The following is a 20,857-nucleotide window of genomic DNA, read 5'->3' on the forward strand; positions in this document are numbered from 1 at the left end:
ACAGAGGACGACTCCTTTTATCAGCCAGCCAGGGTGGGAGGTATATACTTAAAGTCACAACCCCTGGTATGCCCAAGTGTGGGAGGAAGGTCACACTTCCACTCTCTGTCATTAGGCTCGTCACAAGAGTCCATCCAGACAGAAACCCAATATTTTTACTGTTGCCTTTGTTATATTTGTGTTTTTTATTTGTGCTGATAAATAAATAAAGGAAGACTAGTATAGATCTATTTCAAGCTATTTAGCTCTCATCAGCTAGCCATATCCTTACTGGGAATCGAACCTGTGCTCTATTGCCTCCCAGGCAAGGAGTTAACCATTTGAGCTACAGAGGACGACTCCTTTTATCAGCCAGCCAGGGTGGGAGGTATATACTTAAAGTCACAACCCCTGGTATGCCCAAGTGTGGGAGGAAGGTCACACTTCCACTCTCTGTCATTAGGCTCGTCACAAGAGTCCATCCAGACAGAAACCCAATATTTTTACTGTTGCCTTTGTTATATTTGTGTTTTTTATTTGTGCTGATAAATAAATAAAGGAAGACTAGTATAGATCTATTTCAAGCTATTTAGCTCTCATCAGCTAGCCATATCCTTACTGGGAATCGAACCTGTGCTCTATTGCCTCCCAGGCAAGGAGTTAACCATTTGAGCTACAGAGGACGACTCCTTTTATCAGCCAGCCAGGGTGGGAGGTATATACTTAAAGTCACAACCCCTGGTATGCCCAAGTGTGGGAGGAAGGTCACACTTCCACTCTCTGTCATTAGGCTCGTCACAAGAGTCCATCCAGACAGAAACCCAATATTTTTACTGTTGCCTTTGTTATATTTGTGTTTTTTATTTGTGCTGATAAATAAATAAAGGAAGACTAGTATAGATCTATTTCAAGCTATTTAGCTCTCATCAGCTAGCCATATCCTTACTGGGAATCGAACCTGTGCTCTATTGCCTCCCAGGCAAGGAGTTAACCATTTGAGCTACAGAGGACGACTCCTTTTATCAGCCAGCCAGGGTGGGAGGTATATACTTAAAGTCACAACCCCTGGTATGCCCAAGTGTGGGAGGAAGGTCACACTTCCACTCTCTGTCATTAGGCTCGTCACAAGAGTCCATCCAGACAGAAACCCAATATTTTTACTGTTGCCTTTGTTATATTTGTGTTTTTTATTTGTGCTGATAAATAAATAAAGGAAGACTAGTATAGATCTATTTCAAGCTATTTAGCTCTCATCAGCTAGCCATATCCTTACTGGGAATCGAACCTGTGCTCTATTGCCTCCCAGGCAAGGAGTTAACCATTTGAGCTACAGAGGACGACTCCTTTTATCAGCCAGCCAGGGTGGGAGGTATATACTTAAAGTCACAACCCCTGGTATGCCCAAGTGTGGGAGGAAGGTCACACTTCCACTCTCTGTCATTAGGCTCGTCACAAGAGTCCATCCAGACAGAAACCCAATATTTTTACTGTTGCCTTTGTTATATTTGTGTTTTTTATTTGTGCTGATAAATAAATAAAGGAAGACTAGTATAGATCTATTTCAAGCTATTTAGCTCTCATCAGCTAGCCATATCCTTACTGGGAATCGAACCTGTGCTCTATTGCCTCCCAGGCAAGGAGTTAACCATTTGAGCTACAGAGGACGACTCCTTTTATCAGCCAGCCAGGGTGGGAGGTATATACTTAAAGTCACAACCCCTGGTATGCCCAAGTGTGGGAGGAAGGTCACACTTCCACTCTCTGTCATTAGGCTCGTCACAAGAGTCCATCCAGACAGAAACCCAATATTTTTACTGTTGCCTTTGTTATATTTGTGTTTTTTATTTGTGCTGATAAATAAATAAAGGAAGACTAGTATAGATCTATTTCAAGCTATTTAGCTCTCATCAGCTAGCCATATCCTTACTGGGAATCGAACCTGTGCTCTATTGCCTCCCAGGCAAGGAGTTAACCATTTGAGCTACAGAGGACGACTCCTTTTATCAGCCAGCCAGGGTGGGAGGTATATACTTAAAGTCACAACCCCTGGTATGCCCAAGTGTGGGAGGAAGGTCACACTTCCACTCTCTGTCATTAGGCTCGTCACAAGAGTCCATCCAGACAGAAACCCAATATTTTTACTGTTGCCTTTGTTATATTTGTGTTTTTTTATTTGTGCTGATAAATAAATAAAGGAAGACTAGTATAGATCTATTTCAAGCTATTTAGCTCTCATCAGCTAGCCATATCCTTACTGGGAATCGAACCTGTGCTCTATTGCCTCCCAGGCAAGGAGTTAACCATTTGAGCTACAGAGGACGACTCCTTTTATCAGCCAGCCAGGGTGGGAGGTATATACTTAAAGTCACAACCCCTGGTATGCCCAAGTGTGGGAGGAAGGTCACACTTCCACTCTCTGTCATTAGGCTCGTCACAAGAGTCCATCCAGACAGAAACCCAATATTTTTACTGTTGCCTTTGTTATATTTGTGTTTTTTATTTGTGCTGATAAATAAATAAAGGAAGACTAGTATAGATCTATTTCAAGCTATTTAGCTCTCATCAGCTAGCCATATCCTTACTGGGAATCGAACCTGTGCTCTATTGCCTCCCAGGCAAGGAGTTAACCATTTGAGCTACAGAGGACGACTCCTTTTATCAGCCAGCCAGGGTGGGAGGTATATACTTAAAGTCACAACCCCTGGTATGCCCAAGTGTGGGAGGAAGGTCACACTTCCACTCTCTGTCATTAGGCTCGTCACAAGAGTCCATCCAGACAGAAACCCAATATTTTTACTGTTGCCTTTGTTATATTTGTGTTTTTTATTTGTGCTGATAAATAAATAAAGGAAGACTAGTATAGATCTATTTCAAGCTATTTAGCTCTCATCAGCTAGCCATATCCTTACTGGGAATCGAACCTGTGCTCTATTGCCTCCCAGGCAAGGAGTTAACCATTTGAGCTACAGAGGACGACTCCTTTTATCAGCCAGCCAGGGTGGGAGGTATATACTTAAAGTCACAACCCCTGGTATGCCCAAGTGTGGGAGGAAGGTCACACTTCCACTCTCTGTCATTAGGCTCGTCACAAGAGTCCATCCAGACAGAAACCCAATATTTTTACTGTTGCCTTTGTTATATTTGTGTTTTTTATTTGTGCTGATAAATAAATAAAGGAAGACTAGTATAGATCTATTTCAAGCTATTTAGCTCTCATCAGCTAGCCATATCCTTACTGGGAATCGAACCTGTGCTCTATTGCCTCCCAGGCAAGGAGTTAACCATTTGAGCTACAGAGGACGACTCCTTTTATCAGCCAGCCAGGGTGGGAGGTATATACTTAAAGTCACAACCCCTGGTATGCCCAAGTGTGGGAGGAAGGTCACACTTCCACTCTCTGTCATTAGGCTCGTCACAAGAGTCCATCCAGACAGAAACCCAATATTTTTACTGTTGCCTTTGTTATATTTGTGTTTTTTATTTGTGCTGATAAATAAATAAAGGAAGACTAGTATAGATCTATTTCAAGCTATTTAGCTCTCATCAGCTAGCCATATCCTTACTGGGAATCGAACCTGTGCTCTATTGCCTCCCAGGCAAGGAGTTAACCATTTGAGCTACAGAGGACGACTCCTTTTATCAGCCAGCCAGGGTGGGAGGTATATACTTAAAGTCACAACCCCTGGTATGCCCAAGTGTGGGAGGAAGGTCACACTTCCACTCTCTGTCATTAGGCTCGTCACAAGAGTCCATCCAGACAGAAACCCAATATTTTTACTGTTGCCTTTGTTATATTTGTGTTTTTTATTTGTGCTGATAAATAAATAAAGGAAGACTAGTATAGATCTATTTCAAGCTATTTAGCTCTCATCAGCTAGCCATATCCTTACTGGGAATCGAACCTGTGCTCTATTGCCTCCCAGGCAAGGAGTTGACCATTTGAGCTACAGAGGACGACTCCTTTTATCAGCCAGCCAGGGTGGGAGGTATATACTTAAAGTCACAACCCCTGGTATGCCCAAGTGTGGGAGGAAGGTCACACTTCCACTCTCTGTCATTAGGCTCGTCACAAGAGTCCATCCAGACAGAAACCCAATATTTTTACTGTTGCCTTTGTTATATTTGTGTTTTTTATTTGTGCTGATAAATAAATAAAGGAAGACTAGTATAGATCTATTTCAAGCTATTTAGCTCTCATCAGCTAGCCATATCCTTACTGGGAATCGAACCTGTGCTCTATTGCCTCCCAGGCAAGGAGTTAACCATTTGAGCTACAGAGGACGACTCCTTTTATCAGCCAGCCAGGGTGGGAGGTATATACTTAAAGTCACAACCCCTGGTATGCCCAAGTGTGGGAGGAAGGTCACACTTCCACTCTCTGTCATTAGGCTCGTCACAAGAGTCCATCCAGACAGAAACCCAATATTTTTACTGTTGCCTTTGTTATATTTGTGTTTTTTATTTGTGCTGATAAATAAATAAAGGAAGACTAGTATAGATCTATTTCAAGCTATTTAGCTCTCATCAGCTAGCCATATCCTTACTGGGAATCGAACCTGTGCTCTATTGCCTCCCAGGCAAGGAGTTAACCATTTGAGCTACAGAGGACGACTCCTTTTATCAGCCAGCCAGGGTGGGAGGTATATACTTAAAGTCACAACCCCTGGTATGCCCAAGTGTGGGAGGAAGGTCACACTTCCACTCTCTGTCATTAGGCTCGTCACAAGAGTCCATCCAGACAGAAACCCAATATTTTTACTGTTGCCTTTGTTATATTTGTGTTTTTTATTTGTGCTGATAAATAAATAAAGGAAGACTAGTATAGATCTATTTCAAGCTATTTAGCTCTCATCAGCTAGCCATATCCTTACTGGGAATCGAACCTGTGCTCTATTGCCTCCCAGGCAAGGAGTTAACCATTTGAGCTACAGAGGACGACTCCTTTTATCAGCCAGCCAGGGTGGGAGGTATATACTTAAAGTCACAACCCCTGGTATGCCCAAGTGTGGGAGGAAGGTCACACTTCCACTCTCTGTCATTAGGCTCGTCACAAGAGTCCATCCAGACAGAAACCCAATATTTTTACTGTTGCCTTTGTTATATTTGTGTTTTTTATTTGTGCTGATAAATAAATAAAGGAAGACTAGTATAGATCTATTTCAAGCTATTTAGCTCTCATCAGCTAGCCATATCCTTACTGGGAATCGAACCTGTGCTCTATTGCCTCCCAGGCAAGGAGTTAACCATTTGAGCTACAGAGGACGACTCCTTTTATCAGCCAGCCAGGGTGGGAGGTATATACTTAAAGTCACAACCCCTGGTATGCCCAAGTGTGGGAGGAAGGTCACACTTCCACTCTCTGTCATTAGGCTCGTCACAAGAGTCCATCCAGACAGAAACCCAATATTTTTACTGTTGCCTTTGTTATATTTGTGTTTTTTATTTGTGCTGATAAATAAATAAAGGAAGACTAGTATAGATCTATTTCAAGCTATTTAGCTCTCATCAGCTAGCCATATCCTTACTGGGAATCGAACCTGTGCTCTATTGCCTCCCAGGCAAGGAGTTAACCATTTGAGCTACAGAGGACGACTCCTTTTATCAGCCAGCCAGGGTGGGAGGTATATACTTAAAGTCACAACCCCTGGTATGCCCAAGTGTGGGAGGAAGGTCACACTTCCACTCTCTGTCATTAGGCTCGTCACAAGAGTCCATCCAGACAGAAACCCAATATTTTTACTGTTGCCTTTGTTATATTTGTGTTTTTTATTTGTGCTGATAAATAAATAAAGGAAGACTAGTATAGATCTATTTCAAGCTATTTAGCTCTCATCAGCTAGCCATATCCTTACTGGGAATCGAACCTGTGCTCTATTGCCTCCCAGGCAAGGAGTTAACCATTTGAGCTACAGAGGACGACTCCTTTTATCAGCCAGCCAGGGTGGGAGGTATATACTTAAAGTCACAACCCCTGGTATGCCCAAGTGTGGGAGGAAGGTCACACTTCCACTCTCTGTCATTAGGCTCGTCACAAGAGTCCATCCAGACAGAAACCCAATATTTTTACTGTTGCCTTTGTTATATTTGTGTTTTTTATTTGTGCTGATAAATAAATAAAGGAAGACTAGTATAGATCTATTTCAAGCTATTTAGCTCTCATCAGCTAGCCATATCCTTACTGGGAATCGAACCTGTGCTCTATTGCCTCCCAGGCAAGGAGTTAACCATTTGAGCTACAGAGGACGACTCCTTTTATCAGCCAGCCAGGGTGGGAGGTATATACTTAAAGTCACAACCCCTGGTATGCCCAAGTGTGGGAGGAAGGTCACACTTCCACTCTCTGTCATTAGGCTCGTCACAAGAGTCCATCCAGACAGAAACCCAATATTTTTACTGTTGCCTTTGTTATATTTGTGTTTTTTATTTGTGCTGATAAATAAATAAAGGAAGACTAGTATAGATCTATTTCAAGCTATTTAGCTCTCATCAGCTAGCCATATCCTTACTGGGAATCGAACCTGTGCTCTATTGCCTCCCAGGCAAGGAGTTAACCATTTGAGCTACAGAGGACGACTCCTTTTATCAGCCAGCCAGGGTGGGAGGTATATACTTAAAGTCACAACCCCTGGTATGCCCAAGTGTGGGAGGAAGGTCACACTTCCACTCTCTGTCATTAGGCTCGTCACAAGAGTCCATCCAGACAGAAACCCAATATTTTTACTGTTGCCTTTGTTATATTTGTGTTTTTTATTTGTGCTGATAAATAAATAAAGGAAGACTAGTATAGATCTATTTCAAGCTATTTAGCTCTCATCAGCTAGCCATATCCTTACTGGGAATCGAACCTGTGCTCTATTGCCTCCCAGGCAAGGAGTTAACCATTTGAGCTACAGAGGACGACTCCTTTTATCAGCCAGCCAGGGTGGGAGGTATATACTTAAAGTCACAACCCCTGGTATGCCCAAGTGTGGGAGGAAGGTCACACTTCCACTCTCTGTCATTAGGCTCGTCACAAGAGTCCATCCAGACAGAAACCCAATATTTTTACTGTTGCCTTTGTTATATTTGTGTTTTTTATTTGTGCTGATAAATAAATAAAGGAAGACTAGTATAGATCTATTTCAAGCTATTTAGCTCTCATCAGCTAGCCATATCCTTACTGGGAATCGAACCTGTGCTCTATTGCCTCCCAGGCAAGGAGTTAACCATTTGAGCTACAGAGGACGACTCCTTTTATCAGCCAGCCAGGGTGGGAGGTATATACTTAAAGTCACAACCCCTGGTATGCCCAAGTGTGGGAGGAAGGTCACACTTCCACTCTCTGTCATTAGGCTCGTCACAAGAGTCGTCCTCTGTAGCTCAAATGGTTAACTCCTTGCCTGGGAGGCAATAGAGCACAGGTTCGATTCCCAGTAAGGATATGGCTAGCTGATGAGAGCTAAATAGCTTGAAATAGATCTATACTAGTCTTCCTTTATTTATTTATCAGCACAAATAAAAAACACAAATATAACAAAGGCAACAGTAAAAATATTGGGTTTCTGTCTGGATGGACTCTTGTGACGAGCCTAATGACAGAGAGTGGAAGTGTGACCTTCCTCCCACACTTGGGCATACCAGGGGTTGTGACTTTAAGTATATACCTCCCACCCTGGCTGGCTGATAAAAGGAGTCGTCCTCTGTAGCTCAAATGGTTAACTCCTTGCCTGGGAGGCAATAGAGCACAGGTTCGATTCCCAGTAAGGATATGGCTAGCTGATGAGAGCTAAATAGCTTGAAATAGATCTATACTAGTCTTCCTTTATTTATTTATCAGCACAAATAAAAAACACAAATATAACAAAGGCAACAGTAAAAATATTGGGTTTCTGTCTGGATGGACTCTTGTGACGAGCCTAATGACAGAGAGTGGAAGTGTGACCTTCCTCCCACACTTGGGCATACCAGGGGTTGTGACTTTAAGTATATACCTCCCACCCTGGCTGGCTGATAAAAGGAGTCGTCCTCTGTAGCTCAAATGGTTAACTCCTTGCCTGGGAGGCAATAGAGCACAGGTTCGATTCCCAGTAAGGATATGGCTAGCTGATGAGAGCTAAATAGCTTGAAATAGATCTATACTAGTCTTCCTTTATTTATTTATCAGCACAAATAAAAAACACAAATATAACAAAGGCAACAGTAAAAATATTGGGTTTCTGTCTGGATGGACTCTTGTGACGAGCCTAATGACAGAGAGTGGAAGTGTGACCTTCCTCCCACACTTGGGCATACCAGGGGTTGTGACTTTAAGTATATACCTCCCACCCTGGCTGGCTGATAAAAGGAGTCGTCCTCTGTAGCTCAAATGGTTAACTCCTTGCCTGGGAGGCAATAGAGCACAGGTTCGATTCCCAGTAAGGATATGGCTAGCTGATGAGAGCTAAATAGCTTGAAATAGATCTATACTAGTCTTCCTTTATTTATTTATCAGCACAAATAAAAAACACAAATATAACAAAGGCAACAGTAAAAATATTGGGTTTCTGTCTGGATGGACTCTTGTGACGAGCCTAATGACAGAGAGTGGAAGTGTGACCTTCCTCCCACACTTGGGCATACCAGGGGTTGTGACTTTAAGTATATACCTCCCACCCTGGCTGGCTGATAAAAGGAGTCGTCCTCTGTAGCTCAAATGGTTAACTCCTTGCCTGGGAGGCAATAGAGCACAGGTTCGATTCCCAGTAAGGATATGGCTAGCTGATGAGAGCTAAATAGCTTGAAATAGATCTATACTAGTCTTCCTTTATTTATTTATCAGCACAAATAAAAAACACAAATATAACAAAGGCAACAGTAAAAATATTGGGTTTCTGTCTGGATGGACTCTTGTGACGAGCCTAATGACAGAGAGTGGAAGTGTGACCTTCCTCCCACACTTGGGCATACCAGGGGTTGTGACTTTAAGTATATACCTCCCACCCTGGCTGGCTGATAAAAGGAGTCGTCCTCTGTAGCTCAAATGGTTAACTCCTTGCCTGGGAGGCAATAGAGCACAGGTTCGATTCCCAGTAAGGATATGGCTAGCTGATGAGAGCTAAATAGCTTGAAATAGATCTATACTAGTCTTCCTTTATTTATTTATCAGCACAAATAAAAAACACAAATATAACAAAGGCAACAGTAAAAATATTGGGTTTCTGTCTGGATGGACTCTTGTGACGAGCCTAATGACAGAGAGTGGAAGTGTGACCTTCCTCCCACACTTGGGCATACCAGGGGTTGTGACTTTAAGTATATACCTCCCACCCTGGCTGGCTGATAAAAGGAGTCGTCCTCTGTAGCTCAAATGGTTAACTCCTTGCCTGGGAGGCAATAGAGCACAGGTTCGATTCCCAGTAAGGATATGGCTAGCTGATGAGAGCTAAATAGCTTGAAATAGATCTATACTAGTCTTCCTTTATTTATTTATCAGCACAAATAAAAAACACAAATATAACAAAGGCAACAGTAAAAATATTGGGTTTCTGTCTGGATGGACTCTTGTGACGAGCCTAATGACAGAGAGTGGAAGTGTGACCTTCCTCCCACACTTGGGCATACCAGGGGTTGTGACTTTAAGTATATACCTCCCACCCTGGCTGGCTGATAAAAGGAGTCGTCCTCTGTAGCTCAAATGGTTAACTCCTTGCCTGGGAGGCAATAGAGCACAGGTTCGATTCCCAGTAAGGATATGGCTAGCTGATGAGAGCTAAATAGCTTGAAATAGATCTATACTAGTCTTCCTTTATTTATTTATCAGCACAAATAAAAAACACAAATATAACAAAGGCAACAGTAAAAATATTGGGTTTCTGTCTGGATGGACTCTTGTGACGAGCCTAATGACAGAGAGTGGAAGTGTGACCTTCCTCCCACACTTGGGCATACCAGGGGTTGTGACTTTAAGTATATACCTCCCACCCTGGCTGGCTGATAAAAGGAGTCGTCCTCTGTAGCTCAAATGGTTAACTCCTTGCCTGGGAGGCAATAGAGCACAGGTTCGATTCCCAGTAAGGATATGGCTAGCTGATGAGAGCTAAATAGCTTGAAATAGATCTATACTAGTCTTCCTTTATTTATTTATCAGCACAAATAAAAAACACAAATATAACAAAGGCAACAGTAAAAATATTGGGTTTCTGTCTGGATGGACTCTTGTGACGAGCCTAATGACAGAGAGTGGAAGTGTGACCTTCCTCCCACACTTGGGCATACCAGGGGTTGTGACTTTAAGTATATACCTCCCACCCTGGCTGGCTGATAAAAGGAGTCGTCCTCTGTAGCTCAAATGGTTAACTCCTTGCCTGGGAGGCAATAGAGCACAGGTTCGATTCCCAGTAAGGATATGGCTAGCTGATGAGAGCTAAATAGCTTGAAATAGATCTATACTAGTCTTCCTTTATTTATTTATCAGCACAAATAAAAAACACAAATATAACAAAGGCAACAGTAAAAATATTGGGTTTCTGTCTGGATGGACTCTTGTGACGAGCCTAATGACAGAGAGTGGAAGTGTGACCTTCCTCCCACACTTGGGCATACCAGGGGTTGTGACTTTAAGTATATACCTCCCACCCTGGCTGGCTGATAAAAGGAGTCGTCCTCTGTAGCTCAAATGGTTAACTCCTTGCCTGGGAGGCAATAGAGCACAGGTTCGATTCCCAGTAAGGATATGGCTAGCTGATGAGAGCTAAATAGCTTGAAATAGATCTATACTAGTCTTCCTTTATTTATTTATCAGCACAAATAAAAAACACAAATATAACAAAGGCAACAGTAAAAATATTGGGTTTCTGTCTGGATGGACTCTTGTGACGAGCCTAATGACAGAGAGTGGAAGTGTGACCTTCCTCCCACACTTGGGCATACCAGGGGTTGTGACTTTAAGTATATACCTCCCACCCTGGCTGGCTGATAAAAGGAGTCGTCCTCTGTAGCTCAAATGGTTAACTCCTTGCCTGGGAGGCAATAGAGCACAGGTTCGATTCCCAGTAAGGATATGGCTAGCTGATGAGAGCTAAATAGCTTGAAATAGATCTATACTAGTCTTCCTTTATTTATTTATCAGCACAAATAAAAAACACAAATATAACAAAGGCAACAGTAAAAATATTGGGTTTCTGTCTGGATGGACTCTTGTGACGAGCCTAATGACAGAGAGTGGAAGTGTGACCTTCCTCCCACACTTGGGCATACCAGGGGTTGTGACTTTAAGTATATACCTCCCACCCTGGCTGGCTGATAAAAGGAGTCGTCCTCTGTAGCTCAAATGGTTAACTCCTTGCCTGGGAGGCAATAGAGCACAGGTTCGATTCCCAGTAAGGATATGGCTAGCTGATGAGAGCTAAATAGCTTGAAATAGATCTATACTAGTCTTCCTTTATTTATTTATCAGCACAAATAAAAAACACAAATATAACAAAGGCAACAGTAAAAATATTGGGTTTCTGTCTGGATGGACTCTTGTGACGAGCCTAATGACAGAGAGTGGAAGTGTGACCTTCCTCCCACACTTGGGCATACCAGGGGTTGTGACTTTAAGTATATACCTCCCACCCTGGCTGGCTGATAAAAGGAGTCGTCCTCTGTAGCTCAAATGGTTAACTCCTTGCCTGGGAGGCAATAGAGCACAGGTTCGATTCCCAGTAAGGATATGGCTAGCTGATGAGAGCTAAATAGCTTGAAATAGATCTATACTAGTCTTCCTTTATTTATTTATCAGCACAAATAAAAAACACAAATATAACAAAGGCAACAGTAAAAATATTGGGTTTCTGTCTGGATGGACTCTTGTGACGAGCCTAATGACAGAGAGTGGAAGTGTGACCTTCCTCCCACACTTGGGCATACCAGGGGTTGTGACTTTAAGTATATACCTCCCACCCTGGCTGGCTGATAAAAGGAGTCGTCCTCTGTAGCTCAAATGGTTAACTCCTTGCCTGGGAGGCAATAGAGCACAGGTTCGATTCCCAGTAAGGATATGGCTAGCTGATGAGAGCTAAATAGCTTGAAATAGATCTATACTAGTCTTCCTTTATTTATTTATCAGCACAAATAAAAAACACAAATATAACAAAGGCAACAGTAAAAATATTGGGTTTCTGTCTGGATGGACTCTTGTGACGAGCCTAATGACAGAGAGTGGAAGTGTGACCTTCCTCCCACACTTGGGCATACCAGGGGTTGTGACTTTAAGTATATACCTCCCACCCTGGCTGGCTGATAAAAGGAGTCGTCCTCTGTAGCTCAAATGGTTAACTCCTTGCCTGGGAGGCAATAGAGCACAGGTTCGATTCCCAGTAAGGATATGGCTAGCTGATGAGAGCTAAATAGCTTGAAATAGATCTATACTAGTCTTCCTTTATTTATTTATCAGCACAAATAAAAAACACAAATATAACAAAGGCAACAGTAAAAATATTGGGTTTCTGTCTGGATGGACTCTTGTGACGAGCCTAATGACAGAGAGTGGAAGTGTGACCTTCCTCCCACACTTGGGCATACCAGGGGTTGTGACTTTAAGTATATACCTCCCACCCTGGCTGGCTGATAAAAGGAGTCGTCCTCTGTAGCTCAAATGGTTAACTCCTTGCCTGGGAGGCAATAGAGCACAGGTTCGATTCCCAGTAAGGATATGGCTAGCTGATGAGAGCTAAATAGCTTGAAATAGATCTATACTAGTCTTCCTTTATTTATTTATCAGCACAAATAAAAAAACACAAATATAACAAAGGCAACAGTAAAAATATTGGGTTTCTGTCTGGATGGACTCTTGTGACGAGCCTAATGACAGAGAGTGGAAGTGTGACCTTCCTCCCACACTTGGGCATACCAGGGGTTGTGACTTTAAGTATATACCTCCCACCCTGGCTGGCTGATAAAAGGAGTCGTCCTCTGTAGCTCAAATGGTTAACTCCTTGCCTGGGAGGCAATAGAGCACAGGTTCGATTCCCAGTAAGGATATGGCTAGCTGATGAGAGCTAAATAGCTTGAAATAGATCTATACTAGTCTTCCTTTATTTATTTATCAGCACAAATAAAAAACACAAATATAACAAAGGCAACAGTAAAAATATTGGGTTTCTGTCTGGATGGACTCTTGTGACGAGCCTAATGACAGAGAGTGGAAGTGTGACCTTCCTCCCACACTTGGGCATACCAGGGGTTGTGACTTTAAGTATATACCTCCCACCCTGGCTGGCTGATAAAAGGAGTCGTCCTCTGTAGCTCAAATGGTTAACTCCTTGCCTGGGAGGCAATAGAGCACAGGTTCGATTCCCAGTAAGGATATGGCTAGCTGATGAGAGCTAAATAGCTTGAAATAGATCTATACTAGTCTTCCTTTATTTATTTATCAGCACAAATAAAAAACACAAATATAACAAAGGCAACAGTAAAAATATTGGGTTTCTGTCTGGATGGACTCTTGTGACGAGCCTAATGACAGAGAGTGGAAGTGTGACCTTCCTCCCACACTTGGGCATACCAGGGGTTGTGACTTTAAGTATATACCTCCCACCCTGGCTGGCTGATAAAAGGAGTCGTCCTCTGTAGCTCAAATGGTTAACTCCTTGCCTGGGAGGCAATAGAGCACAGGTTCGATTCCCAGTAAGGATATGGCTAGCTGATGAGAGCTAAATAGCTTGAAATAGATCTATACTAGTCTTCCTTTATTTATTTATCAGCACAAATAAAAAACACAAATATAACAAAGGCAACAGTAAAAATATTGGGTTTCTGTCTGGATGGACTCTTGTGACGAGCCTAATGACAGAGAGTGGAAGTGTGACCTTCCTCCCACACTTGGGCATACCAGGGGTTGTGACTTTAAGTATATACCTCCCACCCTGGCTGGCTGATAAAAGGAGTCGTCCTCTGTAGCTCAAATGGTCAACTCCTTGCCTGGGAGGCAATAGAGCACAGGTTCGATTCCCAGTAAGGATATGGCTAGCTGATGAGAGCTAAATAGCTTGAAATAGATCTATACTAGTCTTCCTTTATTTATTTATCAGCACAAATAAAAAACACAAATATAACAAAGGCAACAGTAAAAATATTGGGTTTCTGTCTGGATGGACTCTTGTGACGAGCCTAATGACAGAGAGTGGAAGTGTGACCTTCCTCCCACACTTGGGCATACCAGGGGTTGTGACTTTAAGTATATACCTCCCACCCTGGCTGGCTGATAAAAGGAGTCGTCCTCTGTAGCTCAAATGGTTAACTCCTTGCCTGGGAGGCAATAGAGCACAGGTTCGATTCCCAGTAAGGATATGGCTAGCTGATGAGAGCTAAATAGCTTGAAATAGATCTATACTAGTCTTCCTTTATTTATTTATCAGCACAAATAAAAAACACAAATATAACAAAGGCAACAGTAAAAATATTGGGTTTCTGTCTGGATGGACTCTTGTGACGAGCCTAATGACAGAGAGTGGAAGTGTGACCTTCCTCCCACACTTGGGCATACCAGGGGTTGTGACTTTAAGTATATACCTCCCACCCTGGCTGGCTGATAAAAGGAGTCGTCCTCTGTAGCTCAAATGGTTAACTCCTTGCCTGGGAGGCAATAGAGCACAGGTTCGATTCCCAGTAAGGATATGGCTAGCTGATGAGAGCTAAATAGCTTGAAATAGATCTATACTAGTCTTCCTTTATTTATTTATCAGCACAAATAAAAAACACAAATATAACAAAGGCAACAGTAAAAATATTGGGTTTCTGTCTGGATGGACTCTTGTGACGAGCCTAATGACAGAGAGTGGAAGTGTGACCTTCCTCCCACACTTGGGCATACCAGGGGTTGTGACTTTAAGTATATACCTCCCACCCTGGCTGGCTGATAAAAGGAGTCGTCCTCTGTAGCTCAAATGGTTAACTCCTTGCCTGGGAGGCAATAGAGCACAGGTTCGATTCCCAGTAAGGATATGGCTAGCTGATGAGAGCTAAATAGCTTGAAATAGATCTATACTAGTCTTCCTTTATTTATTTATCAGCACAAATAAAAAACACAAATATAACAAAGGCAACAGTAAAAATATTGGGTTTCTGTCTGGATGGACTCTTGTGACGAGCCTAATGACAGAGAGTGGAAGTGTGACCTTCCTCCCACACTTGGGCATACCAGGGGTTGTGACTTTAAGTATATACCTCCCACCCTGGCTGGCTGATAAAAGGAGTCGTCCTCTGTAGCTCAAATGGTTAACTCCTTGCCTGGGAGGCAATAGAGCACAGGTTCGATTCCCAGTAAGGATATGGCTAGCTGATGAGAGCTAAATAGCTTGAAATAGATCTATACTAGTCTTCCTTTATTTATTTATCAGCACAAATAAAAAACACAAATATAACAAAGGCAACAGTAAAAATATTGGGTTTCTGTCTGGATGGACTCTTGTGACGAGCCTAATGACAGAGAGTGGAAGTGTGACCTTCCTCCCACACTTGGGCATACCAGGGGTTGTGACTTTAAGTATATACCTCCCACCCTGGCTGGCTGATAAAAGGAGTCGTCCTCTGTAGCTCAAATGGTTAACTCCTTGCCTGGGAGGCAATAGAGCACAGGTTCGATTCCCAGTAAGGATATGGCTAGCTGATGAGAGCTAAATAGCTTGAAATAGATCTATACTAGTCTTCCTTTATTTATTTATCAGCACAAATAAAAAACACAAATATAACAAAGGCAACAGTAAAAATATTGGGTTTCTGTCTGGATGGACTCTTGTGACGAGCCTAATGACAGAGAGTGGAAGTGTGACCTTCCTCCCACACTTGGGCATACCAGGGGTTGTGACTTTAAGTATATACCTCCCACCCTGGCTGGCTGATAAAAGGAGTCGTCCTCTGTAGCTCAAATGGTTAACTCCTTGCCTGGGAGGCAATAGAGCACAGGTTCGATTCCCAGTAAGGATATGGCTAGCTGATGAGAGCTAAATAGCTTGAAATAGATCTATACTAGTCTTCCTTTATTTATTTATCAGCACAAATAAAAAACACATATATATATATATATATATATATATATATATATATATATATATATATATATATATATATATATATATATATATATATATATATATATATATATATATATACTTAAAGTCACAACCCCTGGTATGCCCAAGTGTGGGAGGAATTTATCAGCACAAATAAAAACACATATATATATATATATATATATATATATATATATATATATATATATATATATATATATATATATATATATATATATATATATATATATAGAGAGAGAGAGAGAGAGAGAGAGAGAGAGAGAGAGAGAGAGAGATGATAGATAGATAGATAGATAGATAGATAGATAGATAGATAGATATAGAGATATAGAGATATAGAGATATAGATATTGATATGATATATATGTGTGTGCAGGTGTGTGAATGTATGTGTGTACACACACACATACAAAAAATTATCTAGGCTACAAACCTCCAGACAATCAATAGATTTCATGAGAGAAGTACAGAAAATTCTTAACTTTTGCTGCCATCAGGTGTTCATCTACATGTTTGAAGACAAGCTGTGGTAGTCCTGCATGTATCAGGAATCTATTGCTGTCAATCACTATAGATTTATCCCTCTAATGTTGTATGGTGATTCTCTTGGCTATCCCTTATGTGTGATACATCCACAGTTGTTGCTTTCATAATTCCACATCTTGCAGATATAATCAAGCAGGATATTCTGTATATGTCCTTCACTATCAATAATCAAAACAAACTTAATATTTCTATGGCTTCCAGGATTTTATTTTACATAAGTGATTAAAAGGGAACAAAACTATGCCTAAAGTTTCCATAGAAGCACAAGCCTTTTAATAATTGTAACAGTTCAGATACAGAATTCTTCTTAATCATGAAATTATACTGTATGCCTTTGGCTAAACCACTTTGGCTGTTTAAAGTAAGAAACATCTGCAAAAAGATGCAGATGTAAATGTAAAACTATTCTGTGCCTTCTATTTCAGTACTTCTTTTCTTTGTGAGGAGGGTGTGAGGTTTGTTTTGTTGAAAATTCTTCAATGATACAGTGATTAAAATATGAAGGGATAATAATATTGAGCACTAAATGTAAGCATGTATAATACACAACAAAGTAGTTTTACTTCGATTCAGAACAATAAACCTAAATATTGATTTCTCTAGATGTAGCATATTATTAATCACAATTCAATTAATCAAATATTGCTAAGAATTCACATTATTTTGTCTCTTTCAATAATATTATATCTGGAAGAGGGTATTTCGTCTTTAGGCAGATCCATTTTTTTCACTTTATGAGTGAAAAATCACTGGCAATAGCACAATCCATCCACCATTTCTGAAAAGTAGGAATTTATGACATCTCCTATTCCTACCCTCAGCAAACAGCTAAAACAGTCTCTGCTTTGGTTTTTGGGCTGCAGATCAAAAGTAGATTTTTCCATCTTGGGCTACCTACAAGCCATGCTGACTGGTTACCATCTTGTACTATACCAGGAATTTCTTGAGTCCTTATTTACAATTGTCTAATATAGACTCTGGTAGGAATATCCTCTTTGTCTAGAACTTTGTCACTTTTGGTTCTTTTGCTTCAGGAAAAAGAGAAAAATTGTGCAGGTTTCTTTCTCTTTCTATTGATCCAGGAAGGGGAAAGAAGTGGAGGAATCTACCAATTAGCATGACAAAAATGGCCGGGACACAAATCCAGGGATCCCAGCAGCTAAAACAAAGGAATCTATATTGCAGATTTCAACCTGGAAAGAGATGTCTTAAAGTGGCCCTATCTCCAGCCAGATTATGCAAGAGATAAGCATCTGCAATATAGAGATGTGCCACTCTAGCTACTTACTCAATAAACAACTAAAGCATCCCTCAGATTATTTGAATATAGTCTGTGAAAGGAGCTCATCATATCCCTTGATAAATATCCATTATTCACATATTAGAAGTTTTTGATAAATGTTCAATCTGAAACTTAATCCATATAATGTTAGATTATTAATTTATATCCTGCATCCTGGGGCAATAAAAATTGTTGTTGGCATTCTGTGTAATAATCCCTAGGGTACTTGAAGGGTATCATCTCAGTCATTTTTCTCAAGTGTAAAAATTGAGGTCTTCTTTACTCTTTCTTTGTAAGACTTAGGTTCAAATAATTTTTCTTTCTTTCTCTGAACTTGTAACAGTTTCTTGGATTTTTTGGGGGAAAATATAGTGCCCAAAACACAACAGAATACAATACTCAAAATGGGATCAAATGACTGGGACTATTACTTCTAGTGATTTGGAACTGTTTTTATTGAGTCTAAAATTATATTTGTTCTTTTAGAAATCATGTAACTAGAATTCTAGAATCTTTCATACATTCATACACTAGCTATCTCACCTGAATTGTAACTTCAGTGACTTAGGTAAGCACTTTTTCCCACCTCTTTACCCATATCCTAAATAAAAATGTTGAAAGTAAAAAGTCCAGAATCCTGTGACACTGGAGTTAATACTAATTGATATCAACTGATGATCAGCATTTGTTGAGTGCAGATTTTGGACCTACTGTAGGAACTTAACACCCACCCCTCTCTAGAAGAATGAAATATTCTAGGAAATATTAAAAAGGCAGAATATTATACCTCCCTGGATGACAAAAGGAGAAATATGATCTTGGAAAGCACTCCCCCTCTTTGCTAATAGCCCCAGAAAGACTGGTGCCAACCAATCTACAAGACAAAAGGCTGGGCCAGCTTATCTACAACAAAAAAGACCTTCACCCTCAGGACATAATAGGATTAGCCTTCTACCACATGACACTTGGGAAGATTACATCACCCAGGAAGATTCAACCAAGCCTGGGACTCAAGACAATCTACAAAGTTACCCCTGCATGGCCCCATGGGAGTCTGACAATCAGAATGCATTTCTTATACAGGAACAGGAAGCTCCAAGGCAGGCTCAAGAGAGGGTATAAAAATCTCTCTCTCTCTCTCTCTCCCTCTCCCTCCCTCCCTGCCTCCCTCTCTCTCTCACACACACACTTTTTTGCCCAGTACCTCAAACTATGTGGTCCTATCCACCATTAAACTATGTTTCCAAGCAGTCTCCATGTTTCCAGTGTCTTTCTTCCCACTTGGAACAGAACCCAGATGGACACTTATTCCAACACTACTGTATATCCATATAATAGATGTTTGTAATAAAGGAAGAGAAATTCCATATCCAAAATGTTCGCACATGAAAGAAACACAGAAAAATAAAAGGCAAACCATGTAGCATTAAAATATATACAGTGTATAAGATACAAAAGATAAAATGGTGACCAAGCATTGTAACAAAACAACTAGAAAGGGATTCCTCTCAATTGAACCTTAATGTATGGGGGCGAAACTCAGATCTAAGTACTAGCATTTTATGCCTCCTACAAGAAATAATTGCTTCCTTTTACATTTTATCCTTCATTTAACACAACTGCTATCACTGAAAAGAAGAAAAGTGAATGAGGGAGATATAGTTGGTTAGTTTGGAACTGGTCTTTGATATTCATAGCCAATATTTTGCATTTAATAACTGCTCAAGATGTAGAATAAAAATGACCTTTACTTGGTTATTCATAGAAAATTTATATTAGTTTTTTACCTGCAATATATGTGGCACTTGTTCATTTGGTGTGACACCTGGTATCAGTCATTGCCATGTTATATCTCCATTTATGATCTAGAACTTTTAGAAATAATGTTATGACTTGAGATACCTGTCGTGATTTAAATATTAACTTTGCAATATTGTAAACCATACCCAAAAGAGTGGTTTAAAAAATGTTGCACCATTCCTATATCACTCAGAAGTCAATTACATACCAGAATGCAGGTTCAGAAAATAAGACATGGAAATAAATCTTTAAAACTCTCCATGCTTATCTCATGGAGCAATAGACTAGCTGGCTAAAGTAATGGAAGCTGAAATACAATATATCTAAGGTACACTGGGTTTGGGAAAACTTAATATTTACAATTCTGAAAGCTAGGCAGGATTGATGCTCATGACATCCACTTTCTCTTCAGGTTAACAGAATAGATATCAGATGGCAATTTTTGAGAAATTGAATTGATGGTGATCCTGGATTTTTTTATGACACTATTAAAGGAATAGCTGATAAAAAGTGGGCGTTTGGGCCATAAGGCAAAAAATAGAAAAATGAACTGCACTGCATATACTTTCATCCCATGAACAATTCCAAAGAAATATAAAAAAGAAATATTTTGTGCAGAACTTGCCTTCTGACATATTACTCCAACTCATACTTTCTTAGCATCTGCTTTTCTGCCAATATAGGATAACTTTTTATAATCAAACTAATAATATGTCCTTTATATGAGAAAGCAAATACTTCTGCTGATAATAGCATTTCACAAAGAAACAAAGAAGCAGGCAGTAATTAGTGAATGCTAATGGTTCCTTTAAGAAGTTAAATCACTCTATGTGAAAAAGTGTGCATTCAGATTTGGATATATATTGCTGGCAATCATGCAGACCTCTAAGGAAAATAGCTCTCCTCTCTGACTTTAGTAGGTTATTGGAGGTTGAAGGCAATGTATATGAACAGTTTCCCACATGTCTCTAGGAAGAAACACTGCTGACAAGTTTGTGCATGGTAAGAAGAGATTATGGAAATGTTGTATTTCAGACTTCTTTGAGCTCACTATTTGTATATATTTCTGCATCACCTGTCACTTGCTGTATAAATATAAAATATGCATTTGCCTCTTTGTAGATAAACATTAGTAAATCGAAATGCAAGTAACTGGGTCAGGGACAAAAAAGATAAGGCAGCCGCTACAAACACGATTAAAGTTCCACTCCCTTTTTAT

This window comes from Thamnophis sirtalis, unplaced genomic scaffold, assembly GCF_051295495.1.
Source record: "Thamnophis sirtalis isolate CommonGarterSnake01/CBP01778 unplaced genomic scaffold, rThaSir2_p1.2 scaffold_6, whole genome shotgun sequence".
In the NCBI taxonomy this organism is placed as follows: domain Eukaryota; kingdom Metazoa; phylum Chordata; class Lepidosauria; order Squamata; family Natricidae; genus Thamnophis; species Thamnophis sirtalis.